The sequence below is a fragment of the Galeopterus variegatus genome, unplaced genomic scaffold (assembly GCF_000696425.1).
Source record: "Galeopterus variegatus unplaced genomic scaffold, G_variegatus-3.0.2 Scaffold6924, whole genome shotgun sequence".
Classification (NCBI taxonomy): domain Eukaryota; kingdom Metazoa; phylum Chordata; class Mammalia; order Dermoptera; family Cynocephalidae; genus Galeopterus; species Galeopterus variegatus.
In genome coordinates, this window is record NW_007733035.1 from 55,820 (window position 1) to 65,187 (window position 9,368).

The following is a 9,368-nucleotide window of genomic DNA, read 5'->3' on the forward strand; positions in this document are numbered from 1 at the left end:
TGTGGGTGTGACACTGAGGGTTGCGGTCCGTTGCCGGACACGGAAAAAAGACAAAAAGAAAAAAAAAAAAAAGACTGGGATTATGGGCACAGTTTCCTTTTTTTTTTTTTTGGCTGGGGGGGGGGGGGGGGTAGACAAAAGGAAAAGGCTTAAAAATTTTATTAGCAGAATATAAAGTTGTTCCATCCCTTTATATAAATGTCAAACAAGTTTTTTTTTGGGGGGGGAGTGATGAATTTTTCTATTTTAATATTTACTTGTACATATTTGTGGGGTACAGTGTGTTGTTTCAATACATGCACATACTGCACAATGATTCACTTAAGGTAGATGGCATAGTTTTGTACCCATTAATTAGTTCAGCACTTCTCTCCACCCCCTTACTTCCCAGACTCTGGTAACCATTATTCTACTCCCTACTCCTAAGAAAACCACTTTATTTTTTTAAGATTACACATATGAGTAAGTTCATGTGGTATTTGTCTTTCTGTGCTTGATTTACTTCACTCAACTGATAGTTTCCAGTTTCATCCATGTTTCTGCAAATGACGGGATATCACTTCTTGTTATAGCTGAATAGTATTCCATTGTGTATTTATACTACAATTATTTTTTTATCTATTCATCCATTGACGGGCATTTAAGTTGATTCCATCTCTTGGTTATTGTGAATAGCATGTGCAGTGAACATGGGAGTGCAGGTGTCTTTTGATATATTGATCTCATTTACTTCAGATATATACCCAGCAGTGGGATAGTTGGGTCATAAGGTAGATTTATTTTTTGGTCTCTGAAGAACCTCCATACTGTTTTCCACAATGGCTGTACCAATTTACATCTCCACCAATAACGTAGGAGAGTTCCTTTTTCTCCACTTCCTTGCCAGCATGTGTTATTTTCTGTCTTGTTGATAATAGCTATTCTAACTGGGATAAGATGATATCTCATTGTGATTTTAATTTGCATTTCCCTGATGATTAGTGATGTTGAGAATTTTTTCATTTCTTCATGTGATTATTGGCCATTTGTATGTCTTCTTTTGAGAAATGTCTGTTCAGGTCCTTTGCCCATTTTTAATTGGGTTATTTGTTTTTTGCTGTTGAGTTGTTAGAGTTCCTCATATATTCTGGATATTAGCCCCTCGTTTGATGTGTACATTTCAAACACTTTCTCCCATTCTGTTGGTTGTCTCTTCACTTTGTTGACAGTATCCCTTACTGTGCAGAAGCTTTTCAGTTAGATGTAGTCCCAATTGTGTATTTTTGCTTTATGTTCTAAATCAGAAGGCTTTGGTTCAATTATGCTCTCTGCCACCTACAATCTGTGTGACCTTACACAAAATACTTAACATCTCCAAGTTCATTCTGAAAATGTGCATGATGCAAATCTTACCACATCATAGCAGTGTTTAAAGGATTTGATGAGTCAATAGGTGTAAAAAATTTATAAAAGAATGCTTGGAATGTAGTAAATATTTAATGTTTTTATTTATTGACAATTCATAATTAAGCTTTAATATTTGTTTTTCTATTCTGGTCTCCGTATGTATTTGAAATATCTCACAATAAAAATACTAATATTCTTACTATTATTAAACTGTACCAAAATTTACATGGAGAAAAAGGCAAAGAGGAGCTATCCACAGGGACACATTTGGTATGAGATGATTAGTCTTTATTTTATAAGAAATATAAGTTAACTAAGGGGTAAATATTCTATCAAGTCAATGACCACACCAAGTAGCCACTGACTGAGGTAAAAGGTGTTTGTCAAATGTCTTTTGCTTTTTTAGCTCTTCTTTGGGCAGTAGTCAAGTCAAAAAAAAAAAAAAAAAAAAAAAAAAAAAAAAAAAAAAAAAAAAAAAAAAAAAAAAGTCTCGAACTTCTGTGCCTTCAAATCTCTATTCAGAAGCTGTGTTTCTCCTTCTAGTTAAATGTACTGTGCTAATTGAGCCAAGTATAATTTGCTCTTAACTATAATGATCAGATTTTGAAGTATAACCAAGCTTTGTTCACACTTGATAGAAAAATGATGAAACATATTTCTAATAGTTGTAAAGAGAAATTTTTTGTTTTGGCAGCTTTGAATTGTTTTATTTTTTGGAATGCTGAATGCTTAGTATAAAATGCAAAGAGACAATCAATTGAAAATTTTCCATTTTGTTTCCTTGTTTTTGGAATACCTATGTACCCACTTACTGTGTGGCAATATTCAAAAAATATCTGGGAAAGATGAAAGAAAGAAAGGGGAAGGAGGGAGGGAGCAAGCGAGGGAGGGGGAGGGAGGGAGAGAGGAAGGAGGAGGAGGAGAGGGGGAGGTATTTGTTAGAATGGAAAAGGTTTTAAAAGTGTCTCATATACAATTGTATAAGTGTAACTACAGTCATTTTAATATTGAGCATATATAAAGACCAATACAAATTCAAATTCTTTCTTTAAAGCATGTATTCTTGTCTCCTTATAAATATAAATAACTGCTGTACTTACCCTGATATAAAGTATTTCATATCCATACTTATGACTTAATTGGAAGAACATGGGTTCTGGAGCCAATAGGCTGCAGTGGGAACCTGAGCTCAGCTCCTCATCACCTTGGGGACATCACTGAGCCCTCCAGACCTCAGCTTTCTGTACTGTAAACTGGACATAAGAGAGTCTGTCCCTTCCCCCATGAAAGGGCAGTTTGGCAGGAGTAACCGGGAAGACTGGTTTGTTTGTTTACATTTTTTGCTTACTTTGTCAAGTAGAAATAGAATGTTTTTGAGGAAAGTATCAGGTAAGAGTGGTAGAGCAAAAAATAAAAGCTCAGAAGCATGAATTAACTTGACCTGAAAGGGGACTGTCTGCTTGACAGGAAGAGAGTGTTTAACCCAGGTGGGCAGGAAAGACTGGGTTAGATAAACAAGGTCCATGCCATTAATATCAAAATTACACCTTATGACAACTCAAGGGGAATTCTTTATGAGTGGTTTCTGATACAGTTGACTCTGAGAACTCTTACTAGGAAGTGGCTTTGCTTTGAATCGTCAGAAAGAAGAAACTGGGGGGCCGGCCCCGTGGCGCACTCAGGAGAGTGCCACACTTGGGAGTGCAGCGACGCTCCGGCTGTGAGTTGGATCCTATATAGGGATGGCCGGTGCGCTCACTGGCTGAGCGCCGTGCAGGCAACACCAAGCCAAGGGTTGCGATCCCCTTACCAGTCACGAAAAAGACAAAAAAAGAAAAAAAAAGAAAGAAGAAACTGGGATTTTTATTCTCTTATCAATAGGTTGGTTACTTAAAGCTATACCTTGAACCATCAGATGAAGTAGAAGACATTTGGATGAATTTTCAGCACGACAGGACCTCCTTCAGAGCAAATGCATACATACACAACTAAACAAATTTAGTTTTAAAAACAATAGTATATTTTAAGGGAGTAAAAGAAACTAGCTATGAAACCTCTCACCACTTCTCTTCTGGAACTCACGAAGAGAGCCCTAGGGCTCTCTTTACAGCTACCCAACAAACTCTTAAAAATGAGCTTTTTCTGTGATTTAACAACACTCTTTATAGGAAACAAAACTTAACTTTTTTAATACCCGCTAAGAGAATGGAGGCAGAGGCATAAGTCAGTAGCCAGTGAACAATTCATTATCTTTGTGAAAACAAACATAAATAATCATTTATTTTATTTTATGGATGTGGAGTAGAGAGTGGAGAAAGTAAATCCTTTTCAGACACTATGCTGGTGGCTGTAAAAACCCTCTCCCCCTACCCTGTGGTCCCACTGACATCCTGACGCTAAAGTGAAAATATTCTACCAATTTTAATAGATTGAAAATAAAAATAAACAGCTTAATTACATGGTGTGTGTTTTTGAATGGCTTTCTGAATGTTAAAGTGCCGATCGTATGTCTCTATTATCTCTATACTCCACAAGACTTCCTTGCTTGAAGCATTCAATGAAGCAACATCTGTGCAACAAATAGCCAGGAAGCATCGTGTCTGGCACCCTAGCACCTTTGTTCATTTTTTCCCTGAGCAGAGCATGGTGACCTTGTTGCCTGTATTTCTATGTGAATATTGTGCTTAGCTCAAAACTTGTACTTCAAATGGGGGAGATTAAGAAACACCAGTTGAGAAATATTCTATTAGGTGTATTGGTTAACTGACATGGAGAGTGGTAGGTTTCTGGATATGTTGTAGGCTTTTGGAAGACAACCATATCTATTCAACTTGACGTGGTGTTGCATTCAAAGGGAAGCCTGTGTAAAAGCTTCATAAAAACAGTGACAATATAATGTTGTGTTACTATAACCACTTTGAAAACTACCTTCTCTAAAAGTTGATTGGTGACTGTCATCCAGTCAGCCAACCCCTTTTTTGAACTTCTTTGGTGCCAAAACTATGGATGAAGGAGAAAGAAATAAAGGGCAGTGGGGGTGGGTGGTGGGGGGAGAGGGAGGGAGGAGGAGAGAGAGGCAGAAGAAGAGGGAAAACAAAGGAAAAAAAGAAGATGAAAGAAAGAAAGCAATAAAGGAAGGAAAGAAGAAATAAAGTCCAGAATTTTTACAATTAAGAAAATATGGTTTTCAAAACTTTCTTTCAGAAGATTATGCATATATTTGAACAAATTGGTAATTGGAATTCCTCTTTGGAAACTGTCTTGGAGGCAATTTACTTCTCATAAAAGAAAAATAGTCATTACATTATATTCAGTTCTATAATAATCCCAATGTGTTACCTACCATATTCATTAGTCTTAATCATGAATTTCTTTTTATTTTTCTTAAAAATAAATATGGGCTGGTCTTTTGAAAGGAAGAGATGCAAACATGTGGGAGATGTAAAAAATAAAATTCTCGCCATGTGTACCTAAAAGAAAAACAATGGGTCTGCTGGGAAAGAGTAGAAAGGTGAGTGCACAGAGACAAGGAAAGGTGTAGGTGGAGGGAGAGCTCCTCCTGGATTTTCTGACACTTTCCCTTGCTTGTTTCCTGGAATCCCTTGAGTGCTAAGATACCTCTGTAGCTTTTTATCTGTAGGTTTTTATCTCAGGTTCAGAAGATTTGGTTAATAATCCTCAGTTCATGGCATTCACTTATAGGTTCATGAGAGGCCCCTCAGGTTTTACAAATGTATGTATGGATAGATGTAAAAATGTAAGTAAATTATGTATTCACTTTTATTTTTATATTCCATTACCATTTTTAACTCCCCTAACAACAACTCCAAAATATTTAATACATAAGCTTAAAATTAAATTTAACATCATAAAGTATATGGTATTTTTTTTGTGTGTGTATACTTTTTTGGTTCATAGGAGAGGCATTGTACTATAGCCTTAATTAGATTTATGATTTTTATTTTATCTCTCTGCTTTTAAGATCCATTGATGCTGCTGTGTATGTTATCTGTTCATGTGGTTGCTTCTACCTGCTGCACAAAATTCCATAGTGTGAATCTACTGCATTTTTTTATATCTACCTATTCAATGAATAACTAAGTAGTCTTCCATTTTCTGCTATCAGACATAAATTCTACAGTAAACACCCCAGAACATGTCCTATTACGGAATTTCACTATATTGTATTGCTGGATCATGGTATATATGAATGTGACAAAGTACAGCTACATGATTCTCCAGGATATTATAAGAGCTTCACTCCCATTAAGAGTACAGGAGGCCTTCTTATCTAAAATCCACTACTATTTGGCACCATGCTGCTCTAATTACTGTAAATCTCGTGGCTATAAAGTAATATCTCATTCTTATTTTGACTTTTTCATATTACTAATGCATATGAACATCTTTTCCTTTAGTTGCTACCACTTACTTTTTTCTTTCTGAGAATTGTGTTAATATTCATACCTTTTTTCACAATTGGGTCTTCTTCCTTCATTTACAATAGTAATTCCTTATATAGTCAAGATATCAGCTCCATTTTGCAGTGTCTCCCTTATCTTTAAATTGTCTGTTACCTCACTCTGTGGTGTAGTTCAATGAACATATATTCATAATATTGAAGTAACCTAATTTACTTCTTCTATAGAAATTTCAAGAAATACATTTCTTCTGTTATTTAACAGTTGCTTCAGAAGACAGGGAAAAGGTGAAAGCAAAATGACTCATGGAGCTAGAAAAACTTTAATTCAAATTACAAATATGATTATTAAAAAATTTATTGTCCCACTAGACTTGTACACATACATAAGAAATTTCTAAATACAATATTAATGAACTTTATTTAATAGTGAATTAAAAATAAATATAAGGTGACCAAGGTATATTAAAGGAATTCAAGGATAGTTTAATATCAGATAATCTACATTTCAATTATACATATTAAAGGAGAAATATTACAGGATTTTACAGTAAAAGAATTTGATAAATGTATTGGTCTGTTTCTGTTGCTTATAACAAAATACCTGGAACTGGGTGATTTATAAAGAAAAAATTTATTGCTTACAGTTTCTGAGGCTGGGAAGTCCACAGTCCATCTGGTGGTGGCAACAGTGACCCAGGAGTCTCACATTGCAAGATGGTGGAAGCAGAGAGAGCAAACAGAAAGACAGACTCTCTTTTCTCTTCTTTTAAAGCCCTCAGAAAGATGCCCCTGATCACCATTTTTAATCCATTCACTAGGGCGTGGCCCTACAATCTAATCATCTCTTCAGGCCTCCACACTTCCAAATACCATAATAAATTTCCCACCCTCTTAACAGTCATATTGGGGACTAAGTTTCTAATATATATCACTTGGGGGACACAATTCAAGCTTCAGTGTTTTGGCAGGACATAATTCAGTCTACTACAATAAAGTTCAATAGTAACTGGTGATTAAAAGAAAAAAAAAAACCTTTCAAATACTAGGAAGAGTATACCCTTCCTGATAATTGTTAAGCATTGAAAACATATTCTTAAAGGAACAGACAAATATAATTATGGAACAGAATTCACTGTTCAGAGACAGACCCACGTATATGTGAGAACTTCATAAATCATATAAGAGGAGCATAAATCAATGAATATAAGACCCGAAGTAAAGTAGAAGGTCTTGGAAAGAGCTTCCTCTCTCACAGGACTTACAAAATTGAACTCCAGATGGATTTAAAAGGTAAAACTTAAAGTTGTTAGGAAAAATGTCAATAATAATTTTGTTTCCTGGTGTGGAGAAGAAACATTAAGGACCCCAAAACTCAGACAGTGGGGCCAAAAATTGTCTCACATCTTTGTAATGGTTCCCTTTTTTAAAATAGAGCAAAATAAAACAAACTTGAATGAATTTCTGTTATGTACGCATTTTTCATCCTATGACGCTGTGTTTTGTAATTATCATTTTCTAAAGATCCTCAGATTCTGTTTCAGTCTGCTGCATATCCCTGGAGGTAGCACATCTTTATCTTCTGAGAGTTGATATAGGATAAAAAATTCTCTAAAAAAGACCTTTAGAAAGAGTAACCCTTCATTTGGTTGTAGACCCTCTGATATATTAGTATAGAGCTTGTTAGATAATCATTCTCATTATTTTATGATTACTGTCTTAGGACTTGGGACAAAAACTCTATAGTAAATGTCAAGGCCCTGCACAGTTCTGATCATATGATATTGAGCAACTTCATGAACCTCTCAGAAACAATTTCCTCACCTCACAAATGAGAATCATAAGATCTGTCCTAACTCCACTCACGGAGCTTTGAGATAGGTAAGCGCAAATTTCATGAGGTGTAATGTGTTGAAAAATGTTAGGGTTTGATGCATAAAAGAGATTGAGAAGTGACTTTTGAGATAGAACCTGAACAAAAGTTACTGGCTGTTTCACCACTTATGTTTCATTTCATTTTCCTTAAAACAGATTCTTGAGATTCACTCCTATTTAAAAATTTTTGTTTCCTCTGTGGTAGGAATCCATGTACATTGCTATTTTTATCCTTGAACCAATGTGGAAAAAAAAATTTTGGGTAGAAGAAATATCCTGACCCCTTTTCCATCACAGGAAGGACCACTTGGTATGGATGGAAAAATGAGGGGATAAAAAGTGCAAAGGCCCAACAATGTACAGAGCGTGGTATCAACTCCTAGTCTACAAAGAAAACAATGTATCTAATAAAGAGTTAACTAGGACAGCTATGTAAAACATAAATGTGGTAAAGCAGTGATCTAAGTGCTGCTGGAATTCAGAGGTTATTGTAAAGTAAGACAGCTTCCTGGAGGAGACAGACATAGAGGAAAAGTTTAGGAACAAAAGAGATATGTTGATGGTTTCAGTTTATTTAAAAGAAATCACTGTATCACCATCAATGTACATGCTTCCCGTGCTACACCAAATACAGAATTTATGTTTGAAATCTCCGTCCTGGCTGGGGCAATTCCAGGAAACATTAAGTTGTTCAAGGAAAGGAGCAGGCGGAGCAGGCTAAATATGTTACTATATCCCTCAATAAGAAGGGAAACATTCTATTATAACTCATTTTAGCATTTGTCCAGAAAAAAGACTATATGCCTCTTTGAGTCCAGTTATACATGAATTCAAGTGGCAGCAGTACTGTGAAACTAAGGGTTATTTTACATTTTAAATGTTCTCAGGGCCTTATACTGCTTGGCATGACTCTAGCTTGGTCTCCTTAAAGTCAATAGGAGGAGACGATGATTTTAGGTAGAGAAACTGAGCTTTGTCCTTTTCAGCTGAAATTTTTGTACTGGAAAAGCCGTGAGCAGTGGAAAAATGAAAGGATTCTCATCATGTATGAACTGAGATGAAAAAGAGGATGCACTAGCAAGTCTTCATATAAGAAATTAGTTTTGATTAGTGACAGCTTATTTATATACACAGCTCATAGTGCTTTCAGCAGGTCTTTCTCCTTTCCTCTTCCCTCCTTCCTGTTCTTCCTTTCTCCGTTCTCCCTTCCTCTCATCCTCCTTCCTTTCCTCCCTCCCTCCCTTCTTTCCTTCTTTCTTATAACTTTTTATTTTAGTACTTCCTAAGTGCCAGTCATTATTCTCAGCACCAGGAAAAAAACCCCCAAAACATTTGCGTATGGCATGGTCTGTTTTCTCATTAATAGCATTGACAAAAACGTGTAGGATACCTGTGTATGGAAAAGAGGTGTAATACCCTTCTAACCCTCATCAGCTAGTTTCTGATTCCTGTAAATCTCCAGAAGAAGAAGACTGTGATCATGAGTCAGGATGACAGTCTAAGCCTGCAGCCTGCAGCAGAACCTAAACATCCTCATTCTTCTTATCCTGAGTTGTTAAGATTTATGTATTATCCAAAGGAGACTAAGTTTTCTTTTCCTTTTTTGCGGGCTCCAGAATAGCATCTGTCTTTTTATTTTGGGACAATAGTAAAGTTTCTTGGGAAATGACTTCAAGTTTAAAACCAC